Source organism: Manacus candei, unplaced genomic scaffold, assembly GCF_025592945.1.
Source record: "Manacus candei isolate 608988 ecotype Guabito, Panama unplaced genomic scaffold, ASM2559294v1 h1tg000013l, whole genome shotgun sequence".
Taxonomy (NCBI): domain Eukaryota; kingdom Metazoa; phylum Chordata; class Aves; order Passeriformes; family Pipridae; genus Manacus; species Manacus candei.
Window position 1 is genome coordinate 5,308,067 of NW_026138061.1, and position 26,146 is coordinate 5,334,212.

The 26,146-nt window shown below is 45.2% G+C and overlaps 1 long non-coding RNA gene across 1 annotated transcript in view; it reads left to right on the top strand.

Annotated features, from left to right (window-relative positions):
• The first annotated feature begins 5,841 nt into the window (after positions 1-5,841).
• Positions 5,842-26,146, top strand: part of LOC127467047 (uncharacterized) — a 130,889-nt gene continuing 110,584 nt past the window's right edge. Inside the window, exon 1 of the long non-coding RNA XR_007902937.1 lies at positions 5,842-5,989. This is a non-coding gene — a long non-coding RNA (uncharacterized LOC127467047). The remainder of the gene's footprint in view (positions 5,990-26,146) is intronic.

Sequence of the window (26,146 nt, forward strand, 5' to 3'; positions counted from 1 at the left end):
CACTGCTGGCCAAGGGGGTGGCCTTGTGGTGTGACCTCCTGCTTTGTGAGCCAGGAGGGGTGCAGAGCTTCAAACTGAGCTAGTGGAGAGGAAAATGCATACCTGGTCAGGAAATTTTTGCCTTTTTGCAGCAAGGTGATACTGATCTTATTTTGAAGCACACTGTGTTGTTTTCTGTCTCACTGCTGTGTAATACTGAACACCTTCATAGTTTCTGATGAGATTTATGAAGAGTGAGGAGGGAATAAAGACATGATCTGTCTCTTGGACCCATTATCACTGCATATGGGGCACATTTTCCCTTGTTACAGCTGCATCTGTTCCTGAGGCTGTCTGTCTGCTTATGCAGCAAAGTGCTGAGTGCCCTGGCAAGCAGTACTGCTGTGCATCTGGATATGGTTTACTTATACCTGAAGATGCAGTGCCTGCCATTTGCTTGCCTTCTGGGTACAGTTCAGTGGAGGACAGTGTTTTTTTGAGTTACCAGTGTTACGATAAAGCAGTACTCTTGAGTCTTCCCTCAGTTCCCTCTCTGGCAAGTGCCAGAGATCATTTAGGATGGGGCCTGCCCATGGTGCTTCCCTCCCTGTCGCTCCAAGGGTGACAAATGAAAAGCAGTGAAATGGCTACCTGGCACATCAGCTCTGCTCTGCTGAACACAGCAGTCTGCAGAGTGACACAAACACTGGGACCAGCTGGGCATATGGAGTGGTCTGGATGTGTATGATCTAAAACATCCAGACGTGTGTGATCTAAATGCTTTTTAATGCATCCCTGGATGGTATAATTCTTTATGTGAATTCAAGATATGGATGTGAATATCAAAGTGGAGCTATATTGAGGGCTGGTTGAGTATCATCCAGGTTTTCCTAGCAGATTTGTCCCACTCCCTCTCATGGCTGTGCTGTCACATCTTCGCTGCAATTGGTATTTTATATTTGTCAGCAGATATTACGATTACATCTCCCATCACCTCAAAAGAAAAATGATCCTTGAATTACTGCTGGTATAGTGCATCATGCAGGAAGGGGCTCTTGAGTGCAACAGTGTCAGGCAAAGCTAGAACTGGTGCCTGGTAGATAATTCCAATTAGAAATTATGGCATGTGTCTTTAATGGCAGGAGTGATTAGCCGCTGAAACAAATCACCAGTAGAAGAGGCAGGTTCTCTCTCTCAGTCATTTCTGCCTTAAAACCTGAGTTGGAAGAAGCAGTAGAAAAAGCTTTGTATAAAAGTTACTGGGCAGGTTCCTGCAAATCAGCTCATTAGAAAGTTCCTTGGCAGGAGAGGGGAGGTTTGACCATGCTCCCCACTGTGAGGTTGGGTTGTGTGGACATTGGGAGCCCACCTGCTGGGGAGTGGGCTGAGGTGAGCTGGGGCGTGTGGAGCGCTGAGAAGTAGCAGCAGCCCAAAGCCCTGGAAAGACTGTGTAGTTGCACAGGACAGTGTCATTGCATGGGAGAGTGTTGTTGTACAGAAGAGTGTAGTTGCCATGACGTGCTTTGGAAATCAGCTTTTTATCACCTCTTTTGCATGTCTCAGTCAGGAATACCCTGTGCCAGATCATGCACATGGCCAAGAGCTGCAGGACTTTGAGAGCTTCTCGAGGGGAGATGTTTACATCACTGGGGTTCTCACCTATAAGCTGGGGGCTTGTCCAGGCACAGGACTCAGCTGCTCTTCTGGAGGTAGGAATAAATGGCAGAGAAGTCTAAAATAAGCCCCAAAAGGATAACTTGTTTTGGGGAGAGGAGGTCCCTACTGCAAGAGCAGGACCTGGAGCTGGAGGCTGTTTCCTTAGAGGCAGGTGGAGAGCAGAGCTGGGTGGGAAAACCACATCCCATCATGTGGTTCGTTAAGCAGCTTGTAGGGACCTTCAGCACAATGTGGGTTGGGCTGGGAGCCCCCAGACTTTGAAGTGGGCCAGTGCATGGATTTTAAGATGTAAGACTCCTGTCCAGTCCTCCTAACCACCACCATCACCTTCCCTCCCTCCAGTTGGACGGTCTACTTCTCCCTGGCTTTCTCTGAACGCCTATTCTGTGCTGTCTGGCTTCCCTGGGTAACTGCTGATAGTCTGCCTTGTCTGTGCTTTAGATTTACTGCTGGAGTTGAGCTAGTTAAGGGATATGTCAGGCTGGTAATGCCTTTGGTGTAGATGCAGCATCCTGATTCCTTGCACTGGTAGAAGCTATCATGTTAGTACTGCTTTAAGTTCTGCATTAGGGAAATTTTGCAAGGTAGCAAATCCTACAGGTTCAAAGTCATTCCCAAGCAGGCATGGTACAGGCTATCTGCTGCCTGCTTATGTACTGCATACCTTTGGTCATTTTGTGCCTGTCCTGAATTCCTAACAGCTGGATTGAAGAGGTTGCTTACCTCACTTTTTTCCTCCCAATCAGAAGAACTAAAACTTTAGATCTTTTCACCAGTGCTGCAGGAGTAGAAACCTGTGAGGTCCTGTATAGATCTCAGCTGGTATTGGGGAGCTGTTGCCAGCAACTTAAAAGGAGAAGAAAAATCCAATTTAGGAGTACTGAAAAAAAAAAAAAAAAAGCAACAGCCTGCAACTCTTGGTTAACACTTTACATTTTGAGGCCTAGATTTGATCATGCTGCAACCATCTTATCTGGAAAATATTGGCTGAGCAAAATTCCAGCCAAAATTAAATACATTGCATTGTCTCCTGAAGTTGCCTGCCCAGGTAAGGAGTGAGCCCCGCATGCACAAGTGGAAGGGGCATGCTGGCTGTGCAGGGAACACATGGTGCAGGAGGCTGGAGTGTTACTGCTTCTGTGGGTTTGGGAAAGGTGGCTTTTCCTAGCCATCTTTCAGACAAGTGCTGCGTCCTTGCAGCTTGGTGTCGGATCAGGTATCCCTGTCCCTGGCGGTGGTGCAGCGCTGACATGTGTGGTGTTGTGCGTGCTGGTTTACACGGTGGAAACAGCAGCCCTGGGCTCATGGCTGTGCTTGTGGGATATGGAGCAATGGCCAAAGCCCAGGCTGTGCTTCAACCCTTTACATTACATCTCCATGAATGGAAAAAGCATGGGTCTCTCTTTGCTATTATTAACATTTGGTATTATTATTATTATCACCCTCATCATTAAAACTATCATGATTATTATATAAGCTGTGTTGCAAACATAAAGTTTATTACACAGTCACATAGTCATGCTATAGCAGTCTCTAGATGTGATGTACCAAAACCCCTTTACGTTTCAACTGGAGTTGTGAAGAAGTAGTCACAGCTACCAGTGCAATGACTTGTAATTTAAGACACAGATCAAAAGCTACGATACATCCTTTTGGAAATATTTAGTAATGTTTCCAGCCCTATTTAAATAGTAATGGGTTGTTTACTTTTGGTCTTCCTTCATAAGAGTAGGAAAGTCTGAAATACATTTTCCCAGAAGTTCTCGGGGGGAGTAAAGGCTTCGTGCTGTGGCACAGGCAACTGGGATACTGCTCAGGGGTTTTAGATGATCATGTTTTCTGTGTGAATTGCTGGATCCTTTGATTTACAGGTATCTCACATCTGGTTCTGGTTCTTAGCTTTTGGGGATGGACAAAGCTTTACATTTTTTTAACTGTGAAAAAGGCTGCTGTTAGATTATATAAAAATACTAACAAAAATGTACATGTGTTTGGTGTTACAGAGGAAAATAATCAGCCTTGTTTACGAGCTGAGAGGTTGGACTGGAGATCTCAGAGGGTTCTTACCACCAGCACTTCTCTGTTTCTGTGGTAACCGAGGCAAACTTGAAAAGCTGAGCTTCAGGTCTGTGTTTATGGAAAAAGATGGAAGGCGGCCCAGCTTTCCTGAATACACAAGAAAAGTAAATAAATGTGATTAAGATAAGCAGGTTTAGAGGAGAAATTTGTCTGGAAAAATTTTCCTTATTTTGCGTTGTTAGCAAGGAGACCCACCAGTTCTGTTTTTTACAAGATGATGGAGTTCCCGGTGCTTGGACATGGGTAGGATCTGGGATCTGGGATCTTGGCAAGTCATTTCCCCCCCCCCCCCACTTCTTCTGTTTGACTCTCATCTGCAAACATATTGGGGCAGCCACTGCCTTTCATTACTGTTGTTCATGGCATAGAACATCAGAGCCTAATGTCAAGTGAACCCTCAGAGCCTCACAGAAATGTTTGAGCTCCTGTACTTGACGTGATCAGAAATGGCATTATTGATGACTTGTGTAGGTTGCTGTCTTTGAGGGGGAGGTCTGGTGGCTGCATCCAACACAACCAGACAAGAAAAAAGCTTTTGAAAACTTCACACCAAGCAGCTATATGCTTCAAGTGCAAATCTTGAAGGTCTGGAAATCAGACCTTCCTTAGCTCCTAGTTTACTGTGATGTATAAGCACGAGTATCTGCTTTTCGTCTTTCATAGCACAGTCAATGGCCATTCTTCATATGGAGGAGGAAAAAAGAAGGGAATTTTGTGGTGATTTTATAATTTTAATTTTAAAGATAAGCATATCAAGTACAATCTACAAATTACTAGGTGGTATAACTATCTTTGAAGCAGGTTGTAGCCTGTTCAGAGCTCAAGATGTTGCCATTAGCGTAAGGCACAACATTATATTTCCTGGGGGGACAGCTCTGTTGGTACCCACTGTCCCTGCCTTCCTTGTAAATCTTGATGACCTGAGAGACTTCTATCAAATACCATATTTTGCAGCATGTTTTTAATAACTTTTAGTGAGTATTTTCCTTGGGTACTTTTGTGAGACAAATTACAGTAAAGAGGATTTAAATTCTGTCCACCCCTCTGTTAATTAACACCACCTCATGGATTGCAGCAGTATGGGAGGCAAATGTATGTCAGGGATTCAACAACCTTCAGTTACTTGTCCTCCTGATCCATTAAGACTGGGACAGCTTGCAGTTGGTCTTGTTAATGCATTTCAGCTCCTGATAATACCATGAGTGCTAGTATTCATAGTGATAAATACCTGTATCTTGTTCTACTTAGAAAATTTGGATACAGAGCAGTAAAAAAAGTTGTCTCCACCATGGCAGCAGAAAGACAGCTCAGGCTCATGAAGGTACCAGATGCCATCCGGGATGGGCCTACATGTGGCATCCATGCTCTCTTGGAAGCCTTGAAGTCAGGGCTAAATCTGTTTAAGGCTTCCCTGAGGCATGACAAAGCCTGTAGACCCATGAAATACTGCTTATAACGTTAATATTTCATTTGAAGATATTCAGGGATTTCAATGCCCATCAGAAGCAGCCAGTGTTAAGGCTGAACTCCTGCGGTTGCAGTTTCACTGGAGGCTTGGCCGGCAGAGCGGGTCTATGCAGAGTCTCCTGACCTCCCTCCACAGTAGCAGGGCACAGTGGCACCAGAAGAAAGATCTTGAAGTCATGTCTGAGTCCTTTGAAGTGGCTAGTACCACAGGAGGAATGATGAGATTGCCTTCTCCCACCAGTCTTGGCCCTTGGAGCCATGTACTGCCTTGCACTAGATGATCTGGCCAGGCAGCCCAGGCTCAGGTGGCCACAGTGTGAATATGATCCATAGATCTGTTTAACCTCTTTGCACCCAGCTGCTGCCAGGGAGCTGTGTCCTTGAACGTTGTGGCTCTTTGACGAGGAACAGCTGTCTGAGATCCAGCAATGCCGGGGGAAGGGGTTGGAGAGCTTGCTGCTGCCGTGCGTACTGGCTCTGTGGCTGATGGTACTTGCCCACAGGTTGAGTCAGTGGGTTAGGAGCACTCTTGACTTTCTCCTGGTGATAAACTTTCCTCTTCTGGTGTTTCTGTCACCTCAGGCTGATTAGCAGGTCCAGTCCTGTCTTCATGGGAAGAGTCCTGGTCTTGGCCTTGACAGTCATTTCACCTTGGCTTGACAACAGGAATGACATACTTGTGTAAGGACCCTGAAAGAAGGGAGCTCCAACCCATCCAGAAAGCTGCAGCCCATCTCTGCTGCTGTGTGTCTTTCTATGCTGGCTTCTGTGGGAAACACAGATAAAGGTTTGAGGTCTTTTGTTCTCTCTCTAATGGGCTCCCTGAATTGCCTCAGGTAGCAGGAAGACTGCTTGAAGCTTTATGTCAAAGGCCAGAGGAGCTTTCTGTAAGGACATGAAGCTCTGCTCTTTGAGGGTCCAGTTTTGCATAAACTGTGCAACCCCAGGAGATAAGGATCACCAAAAACCTCGCCATGTTCTGCTCCAAGTTATGTTCAATTGAAGGCCCTTTTTCTAAATATATGGCAATGATTTATATGATGTTTAAAGACAGTTAAGGAACACACAAGCAAAATAAGACCCTCCACTTCTGGGTTGGAGGGAAGAAGAGAAAGGACATGTATCAGATGTTAGTTCACCACCTAATACAGTACCCATAAGATAATCTGGTGATGACTGCTGTGTTTAAACTGAGCATTGAGAAAAATACATTTGACTGCAGTTCCAGTTACCTGCAGTGATTTGAGCCTTTTAGGAACATTAAAAAAAGTTAAGAAATTGCAAAATTAAGGTATGTGCCCAGGCATCCTTAGCTCTGCCTTCCCTTTCTTCACTCATTTCAAACTAGGTTTAATTACCAGAAATTTCTGCAGACTGGTTTGTAGCACCCTGTTATGCTAGCAGGTCAAAGCCAGCTCTTATTATCTAGCAGACGTGTTAAATGTTAAATTACTATTTTTTAAAAATATATTGCCTCCTTTTTCACTTGTGGATGGGCTCACAGATTTCAAGTTAATTAATGTACAATACTTGGTCTCCATCTGTTTTGTATGTCCCAAAATGTGATATTTAAACAAACCAGCAGCTAGAAGAAGAATCATGATGGACATTGTGGCCATTTTAGTTAGGGGTTGTTTCGATGTGGTTTGATGGATGTGGTGTTTCTGATGTGGGCTACTGCTTACTGCTGGCTGTTTTAGTAATGGGGGATCTTTACACCATATCCATTAGTGGTTTAAGTGGGATTTCAGAGAACAGGGAATGGCTGGGTCTTTGGTCGTACTGTGTTGTGGTTGACCCCTTCCCAGCTTCCTGTCTAAAGCAGGATTACTAGATGTGCCCATCCAGGATTGCCATGTATGGTGAGTTGACAGTATATCCTTTGGCATGGCTCCATTCTGGTCAGCCTGCCTTATTTGCTTCTGCTTTCTATCTTTATCTTGGTTTTACCCTGGGTCATTGGGTCTCTAGGACAGGGTCTGACCTTTCTGTTCTATTTTTATATAACATCCAGCACAGACACGTTTGGTATCTCAAGCTCTTGGTGGTGCTGTATGTAATGCCAATAACTAACAGCACTGATATTCCTCCTGGGCATCTGTGTCTGTCTGTGCACACAATGACCATAAACGTGCTGCTGTAGAGTGAATTTTCTTACATGGCTTCTGTGTTGTTTTAGCTCTGAATAGCAGAGTAAAAAGTGGCAGCCAGCTTGGTACAAGGAGTCTACAGAAAGCATTCTCATGCCAGTGAAAACTGGTCAGTGCCGACCTGCCAGAATCAGTGGCTGGTGGTGAAGTTATAGAATCATAGAAACTGTAAAATGGTTTGGGTTGGAAGCGACCTTAAAGATCATCTTGTTCCAACCCCCCTGCCATAGGCAGGGACACCTTCCACTAGACCAGGTTGCTCAAAGCCCCATCCAATGTGACCTTGAACACTTTCAGGAATGGGGAATCCACAGCTTCTCTGAGCAACAAGTGCCAGTGTCTCACCACACTCATAGGAAAGAATTTGCTTTTGTTCAGGGCAGTGTAGATAAAGCATGGCACAGTTTTTCTACTTGTACTTGTATGAATATTTCTATATCCAAGTAACTTTTCTGTGTATTTTATATATATACAAACATATGTGTGAAAGCATAATTGCCTGTTTAACTTTGCTTCTTCCTCCTAGTTTCTCTCTGCTTCTCTGTTTCTGTTCCACTTTGTGTTTGAGTGGTATGCTTATGGTGTTTTTGATAGGTGTATTTCCCTTTTTTTCTTACCTTCTTTCCCCTTTTCTTCCTGTTCTGGCTTTTCATTCTTTACCTTATTGGCCGCATGTTTCTACTCCAGGTTGGTTTGTAGTTTCTCTTCTGCGTGGCTTCTCCTTTCTCTCACCAGGGCAGGTTTGCCAAGCACCCTGTTAACCTCTGCGCAACCTGAGAGTTGGTGGCCCGAGGAATTATGGCAGCTGTGCCCCTTATTTCTTGGAAAAAAGAAATAAGGGAGTTGGAGCTGCTCTTATTTCCCTTGTCTCTAAACTATTCTCAGCCTGAGTGTTTTGGTTTCCCTTGCCTGCTCTGGATTGCAGCTGGTGTGGCTGAGTAGTTTTTCTCAGATCTGAGGGTTAACAATAAAATTGGAGTTAGTGGCCAGAGTGCTTCTCCCCCGCACCTGGGGCCTAGTGGTGCTCCTTCCTTAGTGGATGCAACCTGCAACCCAAGCCCAGACTCTGCATTCCTGTTGTTACCTCCCTCATCTTTCTACTGCTGATTTTGGTAGCCTTCTGCCCTGCTGCAAGCCTGGGGCTTTTGCACCTGATTTCACCCCCATTTCTGCCCTCTGGGAGGATGAGGCTGTGGTTTGTGGTGGTTCTGTGAGGGCTGTCATGCCCTGATGGCAGACCTTTACTCTATGGGAAATGTTGAGCCAGTGGGCTTATGTGTGCACCAGTGATGGCTCAATTTGAGCAATCCCCATCCCCATAAGAAGGTGCTGCCCGGGGAGAGCAAGTGGGAAGTGTTGGAAGCCAGGGGATTTTAAATGGAGCTGGGGACCCACCCTGTGCAGCACTTCCCAGTTTGTGCAAGCAGTGAGTGCTGCCAAGCCACCTCTTTTAGGGGCTGACTTGTAGAGAAAGCTGAGGTTTTGGACTGCTTTCGATTATAGAAATGGAGGGATCTGAAATTGGGAAATGCTTTGATGTTGATGATCTGAAGAACATGCTCAATATCCTTTGACAACAGACGTTTTATTCTCAGCTGCATCAGCCTTGCAGCAAGCGTGTTGGCTGGGTGACTTTGCTTGCACAGCTGTTTCCCCCCCCCCCAAAAAAAAAAATCCCAGGACTCAGCACTATGTTTCCCATGCTGGAAAGCCAATGCTTCCAAGCCCCAGTTTGTGGCATTGGTTTCTTCTATGTGTGGCAAGTCCTGAACGTGCCCAGCCAGCACTCCATGGGGGTCAGGTCGGGTGAGCTCTGCTAAGTGTGGTTTAGGTATGAGGACCAGCAGAGGGGCTTTCCTTCCAATAGATGGAAAGATTTTTTCTTGTTTGTTTCTTGGAAAGATGTAACCCAAGCAGAAAATTTTAAGGGGTGTCATCAAGGTGAATAAACAGAAATCAAACTCCAGACTGTCCTCTTCATGTGGTTGATGATGATACCTGAGGCTTCTTATGTGAAATGTGAACACTTAGTGTCATGTTTCATTCAGGATGACGCTTCATTTTTTTTCCTTTTTTTTTCCCCTCTGCAATGCAGACTTTCACAAGTGGTACAAGTGTCCTGTGCCACTCATCCCTACCCCTCAGCCCCCCTTGGACAAGGGGCTATTTCAAGCCATGCTTATAACCTGATCCTACTGACACCCCTTACACCCAAGGATCATTTAGTGCCAATTGTTGGGGTGATTTGCTATTTTCAAGACACTTGGGCCCAATCCTTTTTCCCTTGCATGCCCAAACAGGATTTTTTTGCCCTGGTTTAGTTTGGCTCAGGAATAGGCTGTTTATCTGCTCATGAGTTTGGTGCTGTCAGTTCACTGAACACAGCCGTGGCACCTAAACTTCTCTAATAGCTGCAGCCCTCCGGGTGGGACACTGAGTGACACTGGTTGAGTTGGGAAATGCTAAGGACCTTGTTTTGGACAGCATAAGAAGCAGATCATGGCTGAGGTAGCCTGGCAGACAGCTGAGAAAATTTGTTTCTAAAGCCAGGTCAGTGAATGCTGAGCTGTCACTGTGCAGGTTGTCCTAGGTTCAGTGGTGAGGCTTGCGATGCTGCTGGTGCTACAGTTTTGGGCTTAAGTGTGGTAGACTTGCTATCCTGGGACAGATGCTCATGTTGGTGTTAGACAGCATCCTATGTCTGGTCCTGGTAAAAGGCAGGTGCTTCAAAACTAAACAAAACAAACTGTGGGTGAAAATGAAATAGATGGCTAAAAAGTAGCCAGATCATATGAGCTGTTTTCTACCAAAATATTTCAAGCCCATGTTGGCTTGTGCCCAAGTCGTACCTGCCCACTGGAGGGCTTGGTGATGAGTTGTAGGTGGCAGATTTCAGCTAGCTTACGGCATCTAAACAAATAAATCTTTTTCCTTTCTTCCACTCCAGTATCTAAGTGTGTGGCCTTTGCTACTTGAGTGTCTCTTTTAAGCAGCTTAAAAGTTTTTCTAAGTGAAATATGTTTCTACGCTGCAGTTGAGAGATAAATATAGCTGGTGAAAGAAGGCCATAGTATGTGTTATGTCACCTTCCCAGTATTTTTTTTTCTTTTTGTGGTGATTCTGTGCTAACTCAAAATGGAAAATCTCCTGAAAGCTGTTATTTTTCCTGTTTAAAGAAATTACATGCCAGAATGCCATTCACTGCCTTACGCTTCAACCAGTAGAGGATTAACCCCCCCACCCCTCTTCTCCAGCCCAGTGCTGTGTGTTTGGAAAGCAGACGCCTTTGCAGCTGAGCCAGCTCTAATAATAATAATTCATGTTGAGAAGCGCAGAGCAGCCTGTGATTAGCAAAATAATTATTGCAGAGTATATAAATTGAGAGGTGGGTTTTTGACAAGGCGAGAGGAACATGCACTGCAGCTGCCTGGGGAGGTAATGGACTCCTCTCTCCCTCTTGACGTTCTCCCTGTAAAGTTGGGTGCAGAAACTGTGTGGAGCAAAACATGCTTGTAAAATGATGATTGCTTTTGAATTTTTCCAGTATATTCTGCTGATGAAAGAGCAGCTGGAAAACTTTAAAATAAGAGTTTTACACTATGCTCTGCTCCATGGGATAATCTTTTTTTTTTTTTTTAAAGTTTGGATACAGTTTTTGCACATGTTTTCTCTGCTTACCAGGAGACCAAACTTTGTCTATCTGTTGACTCTGGAACCTACAAAATAGGCTAGGAACCCTTCCAAAACTTCTCCTGCACGGGTGCTGGTTCAGGTCTGGGTCAGAGGGATGGAGAAAGATGTCTCTATTATACGAGGCTGCTCTGACATGTATAAAGGCAAGTTTTAGGCTCATGAGCTGGTGACTCATTGCCTTAAAATCTAATCTGTCCTGCTGCCTAGCAGCAAGCAGAGCATTTTACGCATGCTTTCCCCTCTGTCCTTGGTCAGCAAGGGCAGGGTTTCTGCCAGCCAGCAGCTGTGTCGGAGTTGCTGGCACAGGGCAGGTTGGAAGGTGTCATTGGCCATCGCTAGTACAAGGCTTTAGGGTAGAGCTCACCCTGGGGACCTTCCAACAGAGGATGCTGGAAGTGATCTAGCCCAAAAAAGCCAACAGAGCTTGGGAGATGCTTTCCAGGGATGGAAAGGCGTCCCCAAACAACCGATCTGTGGGTGAACCTCTGCCTGGGTGTTGCCCAGCCTGTGTACCCTCCCTTTTTGTAAAATAATTTATCTGCGAATATATATTGTACCAGCAGAAAGAGGTCTCTAAAAATTAGGTTTAGGGTAAAATGAATAAGGGGTACTCTTAAGGGTTTATGTTTATCTAAATGAAGCCAGACGGATCTCTTCCAGACTGCCTTAAATATTTGCATTGGACTTGTACAAATAGGGCCCCAATTTTCCCCCATGATGCTTGCTACCATAATAGACAAATAACAATAATTAAAAAAAAGGTGCCTTGGTTTGTTTTACTTGAGGCAACCAGGTGGAGTGCATCCTTTCATTCTTCTCAACCTTTGTTATTTTTGTGATTTTATGTTTTCCTTTCCTGTATCACTTTTCTTGACAATAATCAGAAGGACGTGTGTGTCCATGCATGTATGTGCACGTATGGATACACATACCACACATTCACACACACTTACCTTAAGCCCTTTTTCTATATTAAAAATACATAGCTGCTTTTTTTCCCTGTGTCAAAGACAGCTGGTATCACCAACATCCAACTAAACAAGCCATTGAGTTAATACCACCATGTAAAGTTCAGGAAAGCCCGGTGAACCTTTTTCTAATAAGAGGATATTCTGGTCCTCTTGATAATCAGGCCCCTATTGTAAACTCATTTTGAGTCAGAGGTTTAAATCTTTGTTCCAGTGGGAAAGATTTTTATAGGCAGTCCAAACAGGCATTAAATCCTGGGGTTTTTTTTAGCATAGCCACTTAAAATAGCACAGATTCTGAATCCAAGGGAAAAGAAAAAAGTTGAAACAATAGAAATCATGGTTTGGTGGCACAAACCTTTTGTCCCACCCCAACCCCTGTTAGAAATTTGGCAGAGGCAGTAGGCTGAGTTTCCTTGCTGTGCGACACTGCATGCTGCTGATTGCTCTGACTAGTTGGGTTTCCATCTCTTCTGGTGGTGTGGTCACCCTCCTTTTATTTTGAGGATGGCAGAATACAGCTTTGGAAGTCAAAACTATGCCAGTTTTGTGCAGATTTATTCCTGTGCTTCCTGCATTCCTCTTGTATTTGCAGGGAAAATGCTTTTCTGGAAAATATGCCAGCATTTTGGAAACACGTTGTCCCCATGATCTTGGGTTTTCACCTCTTTTTCCTTTTCCTTCTCCCATACTATGCATAGGACATCCCCAAACAGACTCACAGCTCTTCCCACCAGTCATGCACAACTTATCCATCACCTTTGTCCTCAGCGACTGAGATTATTATAGCAGCAGCAGCCCTTGGGATAATGATTTTGTTATGACAGAGCATTATGTCAGGATAGTCCACGCCTTGGGGAAGGTGTGACTCCTGTGTTGATGAGGCAGCAGGTGGCTCAGAGGAGTCGGTGCCCAGGTCAAGGTGAGCTGGGAAACCTGTCGCAGTTTTCCTGTGCTGTAGAGGATGCTCCTGGCTGCATGGTGGGTTTTGCCAGCAGCATTGCAGCGATGAAGCTGAAAGCTCTTAAATCTTCTTTTACTCTTCATTCCTGAGCTATCCGCTCATGCAGGAAATGTGTGTCGTGCATCGTTTTCTCCTTCGCCTTCTCATCCAGATGCTGGTGCTAGTGCTGGTGTAGCAGCTGGGTACTGCTCAGACGTGGCATTGCCCTCGCACCTGCTGTGCTCCAGGTGATGGATGTGCTATTCCAGTGCAGCCCTTTCCTTATCCTTCTGGGTCCTTGGTGGGGACCTTCTCCTGGCAGGTGGGAAGGGCTCTCCTCTTATCTGGCTCCAACTATCTTGGTGCATACCTCTGCCTAATGCACTTTGCCTGAGCAAACAAGAACGGCACTTTCATTGCTACTTTATCACACAGGAACGTGGTGTAAAGAGCTTTTACGCCGTGCAGGGGCTGCACACATCTGGGTTGCCGTTCCTAGGCCTAGGGTACCTCCTTTGTTCTCCTGACTCTGGTACTGAAACATCTTTCCAAATCCAATCACTTAAAAAGTGACAGCAATCTCACTCGTTTCCTTAAAGCAGTCCCTGAGGATGGAGGAATGGTGAGGTTAGCATCTGGAACTGACTTATTTATTATTGATGATGCCTTTAAATGATTAAACCAATCCTCCTTGCATTATTTACGGAAATTATGATATTCATCATTAATGGAAAGATGTCTGGGGCAACGTGTGATTCACAACTATAAATACCTTCTCTCCTCATTTTATCACTTGCTTCCTGTCTTCTCCCAGCTCTTGCTTGTCCTTTTCAAGTCAGTGTTTGTCCTTCTATCAGTACCTCCTGCTGCCTTCCCCCTTGGTGTAGGTGACCCGTAGTGGCTGCGTAAGGGTGAGGTGTCTTTTATTCTAGACGGGTAACTTAATCTTCAGTGTCACCAGGACTTACATAAGGGATGTGGTAGTCTAGGTAAGGAAATAAGGTTTAGAAACTCTTAAGTACATTTAAGAGCTCTTTGCAGGAAATGTTATTCATATTCAGATTCTTTATATTACTGTCAGGGATAACTGGAAGCATGAACAACCCTGGCATTAGGTGTGCTTATCTCCCCATGATATGATGCAATATTAAGCTGGGTTGTATTGCAGAATGAGACAGTGTTAACAGATAATGTGGCTGTGACAGGGTAGGCTTCCCTCTGCAGAAGATGGGAGTCCCTTTGCACCAATTAGTTTTACTTTACATGAAAGTGTAGTTGTTAGCTTACTTGCTGTCCCACAAGACATCAACATCCGTCTGTGGAGCTTGGGTTGACCTCCATATAGTAAGTTCAGCCTTCAAAGTTAGTTGTTTTAGGTCACTAATCTAAAAGATATTTTTTAAAGAAGAGGGTATTTAGATGGAATCTTAATTATTGACATTTAGTCTTTTGGCTGAAACTGTATGTCTGCCTCATGCAGAGTGGCCCTCGGATGTGAAGGGGACGGGAGTAGCGTGAGGTGTCTCCAGGCTAGGTTGGGAGATGAGAACCTCAGCTTCGAAGGGGTTTGTGGAAAGGACGAAAACTATACTTGGAGTCAGTGCATTCCTCTAGAGCATGCAGAACAGAAATAGCCTCTGGGAATGTAGTGATTTTGGGAGAGGACCTGGAGGAGGGTCTCTCAGCTTCATCTCTGCTCCACATTTTGTATCCCTCATCCCTTGAGCAGGCTGCTGAACCCCAAAGCACTTGGTTATGCTGGGCACTGTGGTGGTGCCAGGGGAAAGGAGGCCCCGCTCCCTGGCTTTCACTGCCAATCGGTTCAAGTCCAAGAACATAAGGATTTATTGTTTTTCTTATTCCACCTAATCTCTCTACAGAGGCTCTGTTTAATATCTTACCCTTGTTTGAAATGTGGAATTCATCTGCTGCTATTATTATCCCAAAACAAAGGGGCCATGAAACTGTTGTTGGGTTCAGCCCAGCTCGGATCGCTTTGTGCTGGGGGTCCCGACCGCATCCTCTGCAAAATAACATTTCCCCCCTTATTCTGCAGCTACAACTCCTTTTCCTCTAGAAATTCTGAGTGGGGTGGGAGGGCGCATGGGATGCTTCTGGAGGTCTCATTCCCTGCAGCACGGTATCCTTCGTCACCAGCCATGCAGAAAGTGAGAGGAGACATAGGATGGTCTCCCTGCCTAGAAACCTCACATGCAGCCCCACCGTCCTGCTCCTGGATTCCTTACCAGCAAACTCTAACCTATCTCGGGAGCTAAACTGGGCCCTTTGCAGATGCTTCTTGTCATCTTCTTGTCACTGGCAAATGACTACCACCCCTCCAGAGTTGCAGCCCCGTGCCTCCCAGGCAGCACTTCGCAGCCAGCTGTCCCTTTTGCCATGGATAACATCATATTTATCCCCCAGGGCTGCGCCTGCGCTCAGGGCTGGTCACGCGGCTCCCACGGGTCTGGGCTGGCTTTGCCAGCACTGAGACTCGTCACAGGCACGTGGTCCAGGGGAGCTGCACTTGTTCCCTCTGGCCCCTGCTTTGGTGGGGAAAAAAGGAGAAAAAATCCCCTGAATTCTTCACTGCTGACTGCAAAGGGCAATTATTTAATGGGATTTTGGGCAGAGGGAGCCCAAAAAAGTTAGGCTGCTCTGAATCTGGGCCATGAGGCTGCACTGGATGAGTCACAGGGGGGAGGAATAAAAAAATCTCTGAGTCATAATCCCTGATACTACAGAGCAGATTTGCTTTGGGGTGTTTTTTGTGTTCCTGTGTGCTGACTAATGTGCAGAGCAACAGTGAGAGCACTTTCTCTGCTCTTTCATCCATGAGGAATGCAACCCTGTGTCCTCCCTCCTCGTCTCCATGACTTATCCAAGCGTGCTGTCCCCCTGCTTCCCAGTCTGCTGAGCACCTCTCACCCTCCTCAAAACCCCCCAAATGCCAGTGGCAGCAGGATGGGAGCTGGTGCTTTCCCAGATGAGGGGACATACCAGGACAGGACCATGTGCTGGCAGCTGTTTGTGCCCCTGCAGCTCTGCCACCACTGACAGTGGGAGGGGGACAACCTTGAAATATCCCATATTGCAACTGGCACCTGCTCCTTGAGCATCTCAGAATGATTTATGTAGGGGGTTCAGTGTGGTGACAGCCACGCAGCACCTACTGCTTGGTGATATAAATACACTGAAGTGAACTAGCCGTCATCTCCCTGGACATATTCCTACAGCTCACTTGAGCCTAAGACCCCAAGAAATTTGAAATCTGTGTGTTTTTACAGGACATCTGATTTTTGGCATTTTGTTCTGTCAATCAGCTCTCATTGTACTTTCAGATTCAGATGGCACCATGATTCCTACTATGTTAAATTCATTTTGATTAGATCTCCACAAAAGACATGTTTAAAATCAATACTCATTTAACAAAATATACCTGTCCCTAGCCCTTTTCTTGGACTCTATTGGGGTGAGGGATAGAGTATTAAACCGAGTCTCTGGGTCTGGTCTAGTTTGCAGTGGCAGCAGCATTAAGAGGCACGAGACATCCCCAAAGATGTAGTTGAGAGACTACAGGGGGTCAAGATATGAGTGACACAGCAGGTCTCCCCAGAAAGGGCAGCTTCTTCCTTGGGAGCCAAGTTTTGGCTGTCTTGTTATTCTAACTAATTAGATTAATTTCTTGGATGTAGGAACTAAGTGACATTATTTATGCAATATTACCAATATGAGCTGCTGTTTTAGACTCTGCATGCTTTCAAAAATAATTTTTAATATTTCCTTTGCTTGAAGTGTGTAGAATTAAAAACTGAATGCACACCCATACTTGGACACACACAAAAAAGTGGTGTGAGGGACTATTATTTCAGTGAGCGAAGGGCTCTGTTGGGACATGAGGCTGTTGTTTTTGCCTTACAATGTCCTTAATTAATTTTTCATTATTACAGGCATTGGTGATAGGATAAATGTTCCTCTCCAGAGAATACCTGGTGGCATCCTTATCCAGAAATGTTCCTACTGTGAGATCTGAGTTTCACTGCCCTTGGGTTTCGTAACCCTTAAACAGCTCATATGGAGCGATGATCCACACTGTGCAGTTTGTAGGTTGTTTTGGTTTTTTTATTCCCCTTGTGTAACATTATTATTTGGTTCCCTGATGGTGTTTTCAACCTCTCTGTAGGAAAAGAGGAGGCAGCATTTTGCAGGGCAACGCACATTTGGGTGACGCAGATGTCACCTATGGGAGGTGATGTTATCCACTCCCCTGCTGCTGTGTACATCTCTTCTGCTGGGCAGCCCAAACCAGCTCCCAGGAAAAAAGGAAACTTAGTCAGCACAAAAACAGGCTTTTTTCTGTTTTTCCTTCCCTGCTGCCTCCATAGTACTCTTCAAATTGATTGCATTTCCTCAGCAGAACTACAAAGGTTGTGGCTGTGGGTTATTCTGAACTTTATTTTAATTTAGTTTTCATCATTTTACTGGCTCCTGGGACATCTTAAGTATGGATCAAGCCAAGACAAACATGAGATGTCTTGGTTTCTTGTCTGTGAAAAGGAGTTGATATGCCTTTGGGTGTAAGGATGGGGAATTTGCAAGTCTCTCGATATGGATTATTATTTTTCTTCCCCTGTGCTTATGAGATTTAAGAGGGAAAGGAAGTATTTGGATATTAAAATGAAAATTTTATTTTTTAAATACTAAAGCATTTGCCTGTATGCAAAGTCTTCACTGACTTGATATTTAATTCTTTATTTTTTTTAGCCACATTACCTATAGCGATGCAGTTGTTGGAGTAAGTGCTCTTGTGCTGCTTTACTGACCTGGAATGCAGAGAGCCATTTCCCAAATCAGATCCAGCACCTTAACATAGTATCATGCCCCCAGCCTGCCTGATTGCTGCCTTCGGTTTCCATCTCAGCCAGCCTTGCCTGCTGAAGTGCTGTGACTGCAATGCTGTGATGGCAGCAACTCCTGCCATATGAGCAGGCAGGGAGGCTGATGCTTTGCTGGTGATTTTTTGAGCAACCTTAAAATACTCGTTTTACGACAAGGTGATAATGTTTTAAATAAATATCCATCCAGCTGAGCCTGCTCAAGGGTCTGAAATGAGAAGTGGATTCCCTTTGCAAACATCCCCACTCATCATATGAAATCTAAATAAAATGGAGATACTAATTAAATTCATGCACTCCTGGCGCGTAGAAGAGGCCAAAGACAAGTGTGTTAAAGCAGTTGACACAATCCCAACAGCTTTACTGGATGGGGGAACACATCACCCCTGCCAGGCTTTGATAGAATGAGGGCAAACCTCTATAAGATGTCAGTGTTTACTCTTTGCTTTATATTTGCATAATTCCCTGTGCTTTTACAGGGCTCCTTGCTTGCAAATGGTTATCCAAACATTAAGTAATCCTGAGCAGTTTGGGGCTGTCGCTGGCTGTAGTTTCTTGTCTTGAAGGGTGGGGAGGCTTCGTGCTAGATGAGGCTTTGTTGAAGGTGGAACTTCCCCAAGAGAATGGACCATCAGAACCTGGGATAATCCAACTGCAAGACCTGTCTAAACTCAGGCTCATTATATTCCATAGTAAACTTGGGTGCTACCTTAATCTGGATTAAAAGCAAACCTCCTGGTTATTCCTGACCAGCTGCAGCTAGAGCGTTTTAGAGGATGCACCCTATGATTTATTGTGCTGGGGTGGCTTGGAATTTGTCCCCACCGGGTTGCCCCTAAGCTTCCTGCAGACTGGAAAACCTGTGCTCAGGTTTTCCCCTGTGTCCTCAGTGTCAATGAGATGTATTTCAGCTTAGGTAAAGTCCATGCTGCAGCTGTGCCTGTGTACAGACAGGCTTTCCTGTTTGCTTGGCTGAGAGTTTGAAGGTAAACCTGGGATCCCAAGTTCTCTGTGGAGCCTGTGGGACCTCCCAGCAGATGTGCATGTAGAGACCTCCTCGCCTCGCAGGGAACTGGGGGTTTCCTGGCTGATACAAACCCACTGGTCTCATGAAAATCATCGCGGCTCCCAAGTCAAACTTACGTTAGAAGGCAGTGGAATACAAGAAATGAATCCATTTGTGTATCCTGGTAGTTGTATCAGAGCCACTGGGGATGTCCAAGAGGAAATGGTGTCACGTGTTGGCAAGGCAGCAGCCACATTTACTGACTTAACTGAGATTTGGTCTTTGAAAAGCTGCAGCTGAAAGGCTGGGCTATGAATGTTGGACTTGAAAGTAATTTTTATCTAAATATACGGATCTGAAAGCTGGAAACCTATCAAAGGTACAGGCAAAGTATCTGAGTACCTTTGAAAACAAATGGCTTAGAAGAACACTGAGCAGTAATCTCCAAAGAGAAATCAAACTAGTGATGGAAGCATTTGGGGGATAAGAAATCAGAGTGTTTGCTGTAGCAGAGGGGGCTGCTGGGCAGTGGGGTGGAGATGTACTGGAAAATGGTAGGGACAACTCCTCTCTTACAGCATACTCAGATAGAGAAGATATCAGATTTATTGTAGCATGCACGTAAAGGGCTTTCAATAGTGGACAAGGGTGATGGAGCCTTGCTTGTGCTGACCAAAAGTAACAAAAATCAGTGGAAAGCTTTGGGAGTTCTTGTCTTTGGAGGAATGGAGTAATCCCTATGATACATGGCACTCTCTGTCATGGCATAGTTTTGTCCTTGCTGGTAGTTGAGGCTTGATGTGTAATTTATGTTGGTGATACATAATCCAATGCTGAGAATTGGTTTTCTGTGGCATGGCATATTCCTCCTGTCCTTGGTGCTGCACCTGTAAAATGGACTAAATAATACTTCTTTTCTCTTAAGTAGGCTTTCAAACCTCTGTGTTTCCGGAGTGTCCTATTACACGTCCAATTAATCTGGTTCCTATCAGAGAGGATGGTTTTAAGAGTTGTGGCATCTAGGTGGTAGAGGACAAGCAGCAGCCAATTCAGAAATACTTGCTGGTGAGAGGAGGAGCACAAGAGTGTATAATGCTACTGGGATCACAAAGGTTTCTTCCTTACCCTCATGAGCGGTCAAGGTGTGTAATCTCGTTAATAAATCGATCAAACTACATCTTAAGACTGATTGGGCTGCCTGCCCTGTGACTGCTGGAAGGCATCCAGAGCTGGGCATGGCCAGGGACCTTCTTGCTGCAGCCTGAAGTTGTTCATAGCTAGCTAATGCTCATTTATTCTTATGCCAGTGTTGTCCTTTAGCTTAAATCCCTCCTTCAACGATGCAGACAGCAGTCTCACACCCTCTGAGCCGTGCAGGTCCAACACAAGCAGCTCACTCTGTCTTCTCATCTAAGAGGGGTTTGTCATTCTCCTCCTGCTTCTGGCAGCTTGATCCTCTGTCAAGCTCTGTTCAAGCACATCCTTTTTGAATGTAAGTTCCTGAGTGGGACGTAGCATCTCGGAGGCAGGGTATCTTGCTATTACTGGTGCAGCTTGACATCTTTAGGTGTGCCAGAAATACTTTGCTCTCTGGTCATCTCCAGAGCCTCATTGCCCTTGAAACCCTGCTGTGCTGATGTCTCCAGTTCACCTGCACTCACCTGCACAGGGAGGTGAAATTTCTGGTGGGACCAGCCTTAGCTAAAACTAACCTTCACTCAGTTTTGGCACTAAGGCCCAAGCTGTGTGATATAGTGAAAAAGTGGAGTACTTAGAAGGACCAACAACAAATACTGTTTATTTTTCATGATTGTGTCTTGTTTACCAGGCTTGTTTGGCAATGTCATAAAATCCTACGCTTGGGCTGGAAGAGACCTTTAAAAGTCATCAAGTCCAACTCTCCTACAGGGGTAGCAGGGACAGTAGATGAGCAGAATCATCTTCAACTCGATCACGTTGCTGAGAGCCCCCCCCCAGCCTGACCTTAAATGTTTCCAGGGGTGGGGTATCCACAACTTATCTGGGCAACCTTTTCCAGTGCTTCAGCATGCTCTGGGAAACCTGTTCCAGTGTTTACCATGCTCGTTAAAAAAAACTTCTTCCTTATAGGTTATCTAAATATTCTGGCTTTTGGGTTAAAACCATTGCCCTTCGTGCTATCACAACAGGCCCTGCTAAAAAGTTTGTCTTCAAGAGGAACAATATAGGGTATAAAAACCCAAGATAGGTTATAAAAAGTACGTGTAATATAATGGCTTATTTATTTTTGGTTATAATTGTGTCAGTGATGACTAAGAAGATACAGTTGTAATTCTGTGATGGTTTTGTCCATAATTGACTTTCTGTTGCTAAGATGAAATTTCTACTTCCAGTTTTCGGCAGACTTTGTATGCTTCAGTTCTCTGTTTAAACTATTTTCATCTTCTTAAATGGAGGTCATAGGGGCTGGAGTGGAACACCAAAGCTTTTAGGCAGTATCATGGTTCACCTGTCTTTCAAGGGGTCCTCCTCAGCACTGTGGGTTTATTGCAGCTCCATCTGCTTGTGCACAGAAGTCAGAAAAAGCCCCTGAGAGCTTTTTGAAGCAGTGCAGTTTGCAGTATGCATTACTTTGCTGTAAATCAGGGGTTTATCTCTGTGAGAGGTTTATCTGTCCAGTTGTACTTGTGGTGACTGTAGTTTAAATTCTGTCACCCTGGCTGGCCCTTAGGATTGAACCGTCGGTGCAGAGCAGATGGCTGACAGGGCCCTTGCTTCCATGCTTCATTTCATGTGTGTGGAAGGAAAGGGGGAAAAAAAAGCCAGGAAAAAAAAAAAAGCAGAATTTCTGCTGCAGCTGTTTGAAACAATGAATGAACCACGATGTGATGTTGTGAGTGTTTGTTTTATTTTTCCCCTCATTTCCTCATCCACCTTTTACTATTTCTCAGTCTTGGAGGTGGGAAGGACCATTCTCAAGACATGGTGCCTTGCCCTGAATCCAGTCATATCCCTTTTTGCTGGAGTGCAGAATCCACTCTTACTGCCGCTTCCCAACCAAAGCCATTCTGTGATTCCCACTGCACTGGGTGGCTCTGCCTTTATGAAGTGTTTTTGGTACAAGATGGTCATGGGAATTCATTGCTGTAGAGCCAGTACCTGAGCTACCAGGCTGCAGAGTTGAATACAGGATGCCACACAACCACAGTGACATAACACACATGGGTTTGACTTGCAGGAGGTTCAGCCAGCATGGCTGAAGCGCTTGCAGTCCACATCACTTCTCCAGGAGTTTGTCTGAAGACACCAGGGGTTGGAGACCACCACATGAAGCAGCTCAAGCATTGTCATGCCTTGTAACCCAGCACTTTAAAGCCATCCAAAATGGGTTACTGTTGGTGCTGTGTGCTCTGCTGTGGGAGGAGGAGTGAAGTGGGCAGTGGTGAGTACCAAATACCTGAGCTGTCCTCGCTTTGACTCACCTGGGCTAGGGAGTCAGCACCCTCCTTTACTGCCAGACATGAAGTTATTCCCAAGTGAGATTCAAAAAAGGTGTGGTGGAGCAAAAGCACAAGAAGAAAGATAGCTGAGAAAAAAACCTCACTTTCTATATACATGGATAGGTGGTTGGTTTAAGCAGTGACCCTGTGGTACAGTGGACCTCTGGGGTTGTGGCAGGTGGCTCCCAGTGATGCGACCCTTGTGGTAGATATTGTCATCTCTGTCAGCTGCCTGCTCTGCATCCCGGAGGCTGCTGTGATTGCCACAACTGGAAGAAGGGGAACCGTGTCAGCTTCTCAGCTGCTGCCAGTCATAGCTGAGTTATTAATTTAAACTGTTGATTTAATTAAGCTGGAGAATGCAGCAAGTAGTTTGTGCATGCTGGTGGTGGGTGCCAGCAAGAGCGTCCTCTCACACCTGCCAGCTGCATGAGTCTGCTGTCCAGAACATCTGAGAACTGGCTGCTGAGTAAGAGTGGTGGTTAGGTTTGATCCCCTCTGGTGATTCTTGTGTCACTTTAAAATACATCCCTTTCACTGGGAAGCTCATCACATGGTCTCTGGAGGGTTTGCATTCTTCAGAGTTGTTCCTGATCCCTTCAGATATGCAGAGCTGTGATCTTTAGATATTATGCCTAGCATGCCTGAGGCCATTCTAATGAAAAGGACTACATGAGTGCAATGGAACCACTTAAAATAATACACAATAAACTATTGCAGGCTTCTAGGTTGTGTGCGTCCATGGGGATGCTTGAGGGCTTGGATTTAGGAGACAATTTCACAGAGGTCCCTTTTTGGGGTCACACAGAGAAGGAGAGTGGCAGGAAGTGGTGATGTTAAGGCAGTTGAGGATCACAAGGTCTTTCATCTCCCAGTGTCCCACAAATGGGGCTATTTGTGCCACTTCGTTATGCTGTGTTAGGGTCAGAAGAGAGCAGACTCCCACCATCCTTCCCAGTCCCATGTGTGGTCTTCAATGGATTTACACTGTGGTGAGCATTCATGAGAAGACAGGAAGAGAGGATGCCCTCATATAGGCATGGGTGCATTGATGCACATCTCTACCAATGGAACTGTTTCAGTTCAAGGAAAATCGGGAATTTCCCTTGGTTTTGGGTCCTGACTAGTGGTGGTGCTGGTACATGAACTGCATGGGGAAATATGTGGCAGCCGTGCATGTTTCCAAATGTGGCTGAGAGCGGTTAGACCTCCTTAAATAAAGTTAAAATGTGCTCAGAGTTGGTGGACATACTTAACTCTTGCTTGCAATAAGCTGTTTACATCCAGCTTGAGTACCCAGGTGAACCAAGGTTGGCAGCTGTGAGAAAATGTAGCCTTGAGGGGATTGAGTTCCTACACAGGTTTGGTTTGTAAGAGCAACAGTTAGCAGCTAAACTGGGCTTTGTTAACTCAAGGCCACAACTTTGCTGTAGCTGTGGAAAGAGCAGGCTGGCTTTGGCATGTCTGGATATCGACATGATGCATTTCCTGGTGGTAGGTGGTGGGAAAGCCCACATCTGCTGTGAAACAAACACTCTTTCCTTGGAAAAGTACTTACTGAGATAGCGACGATGGACAAGTCTCTCATGATAAACTTCACAGGCCAGACTTCACAGGTCGTGTTTTCAGCCTCATGGAAAAAATGGAAAAAGTATCTAACACAGGTCTGGACGTTTGAAGGTAATGTGTTCTAAAAATAAACGTTAAAAATTATTCTTAAACTTGGGCCAGGTTGTTTCAAGATCAAAATCAAGGCCAGGGCAACTCCAATTTAGGTTTCTAGGTAATTTTTATTGGCTTTGTTAATCCATACTGCTTACAAGGTAGGAAAAAAATGGTAATATTTACAAGGATCTTTCCACTTTCTTCCCAGAAGAATGTTCCTAAGGAGTCCTGATTCTTCTGCTGGTCTGGCAGTTGCAACCCTGTTTCTGTATTGTATAAGATTCTTTTTCTTTGATATACAGTTTATGCATTGAGGGAAAAGTAGTTTTGGTGCTTTTTGTATAATCGAGAGTCTTGTAACATTGTTTTGATATGGTGCTGTATATATAGTGACAGCATGTGGATGACTTTAAAGGGGCATAGAAGGACTTTTAAATGATAGAAAGGAAAATAAATAAATAAATAAAAATGCCATTAATGTGAACCCAGATAGGCAGACCAAAAGTGTAGCAAATAAACAGCTGGAATAGTTTCTTCTTGGGTTTTCTGACGTCTCAATTGCTCACTGCAGCACTTCTGATAGCTCAGAATTCCATCCTGCTCGATTGCAGAGATACAGTGGGCCCTGTGAAGGATATGGAAGAGAATGAAGCCTGGTTATGACCAGGCATGCACAGCCCAATCCAGCATGGGAGCCAGTGAGAGTACGTTGATGGAACCAATATCAGATTTGGCTCTAAACATCCCCTTGGTGGTAGCTTCTGGCACATGGCTCTGGGGCTGATGATTTCTGATGTTTTCTCTCCGAATTTCCTAGGTTTCTGTTGCTGGCTCTCAGGTCCTGAGTCTGTTGTGCTTTGCTGCCAGGCTGGAGAGCCAGGGAATTGGAGCTGAAACAGCCACTGGGACTTTTCAACATTCTGGCGCTGTACTCTGGTGTCCCTTTTTGGGAAGGGAGCATCAGTCCTCTGCCTGAGACTGGTGGGCTTTTGCTTGCCCCTTGGCATGGGCCCAGCCTCTGGAGGGGCGGATGGGGCTGAGCACTTCAGGAGCCACTGGGGATGGGAAAAGGCTCCCTTTTCCTGGAAAACCTGCTCTGATGCCCCTGTCACTGGGGGTGGCTTTCGGCGTGGGGTCCCCCTCTCCTGCCCTTAGCTTACTGTGTCCTAGAAGGACATAACTCTGATCCCGGGAGCTGTTGGAGTGACCAGCCATGACAGCTCTTGTTTTTCCAAGATAATCTTTTATTGGGAAAGTGGCTCAGCAGATGCGGGTGAAAGGTGATGCTGGCACACTGCTGGTGCAGGTTGGCTGCCTGTTTCCAGGCTGAGTCCTCGGCTTTTTATAGCCTTGCTGCATCACAGCAGCTGCTGGGACCGTGAGCACCGTGTCAGCTGCAGGAGCAGTGCTGAACACTGACTGCAGTGTTACATCGGGGTTGCATCAGCCATAAACGTGTCCAATCTGATAGCCTGACTCCCTAATAACCAGCATCAGATGGGTCAGAGGAGGGCAGGAGGTGTCATCCTCTTGAGAAAAAAAGTTATTTCATTTAATCTCCTATAATATTTTATTTTAATTATTGTTGCTGGGTTTTAGCCCTGAATCATGAAGTTCAGTTGTTACTATGCCACTTCCTATGATATTCTTCATGTATTTTCTATGATATTCTTGAAGTATTTCAGAGTCCTCTCCTTCCTCCTTTTCTTCTTCTTTAACCTTGGGAGCTCCTTTACCAAATATATCCCAGTCTGGCTATCTACCATGGATACCAACTCTGCATTTCCTGTCTTAAGTAAATGAAGAAGGGGTCTGGAAAGGACACTGATTTCTGCTCCAGCATCATCTGCTCAGGAGAATTGAGTTCAACCTAGGAAGCAGATTGGCAAAAAGGGTGTCTTAATGAGCAGTCTTCAGAAAGAAGTTATTTCAGATATTTCAGCCCAATAGCCCTGAGGATTTACAGATTGGGGCTAACCTTGATTCACTTAAGGAAAGGTAATATCACCTGCAATAATCTCTCTCCATTCTTTATGCTAAAAGATAGGCATGAAAACAGATCTTCTGTCCCTGGAGCAGATGATGACCATGAGAGAGAAATCCTGTCTCCATTGAAGTTAGTGGAGAGGCAGAAGTGGGACTCTT